Here is a 290-nt window from a genome sequence, read left to right on the forward strand (position 1 = left end):
TATGATATATGTATTTTTTATAAAATTTATATAAATTGCTACAAAATAATAGACATTATTATTTTCTAATAAATCAATGCAAGTGTATGTAATAATGCTAAGATTTACTCATAAACTCAACACATTAACACATAAATCTAGACAATAAACTTTTAAAATTTTGTACTAAAACTATTAATTTAGCAACATTTACATACAAAGAAGCAAATATTTAGTACTCTATCACGATTTAAATTTTATTAGATAAAATCAAAAGAAACATAAAAATATAAATTATGAGATTCCTCTAA

General features: G+C 19.0%; 1 protein-coding gene across 1 annotated transcript in view; it reads left to right on the top strand.

Annotated features, from left to right (window-relative positions):
- Positions 1-290, top strand: part of LOC110266831 — a 5,296-nt gene that overhangs the window by 1,546 nt on the left and 3,460 nt on the right. The gene's annotated exons all lie outside the window — the stretch shown is intronic.

Source organism: Arachis ipaensis, chromosome B09 (genome assembly GCF_000816755.2).
Source record: "Arachis ipaensis cultivar K30076 chromosome B09, Araip1.1, whole genome shotgun sequence".
NCBI classification, from domain to species: domain Eukaryota; kingdom Viridiplantae; phylum Streptophyta; class Magnoliopsida; order Fabales; family Fabaceae; genus Arachis; species Arachis ipaensis.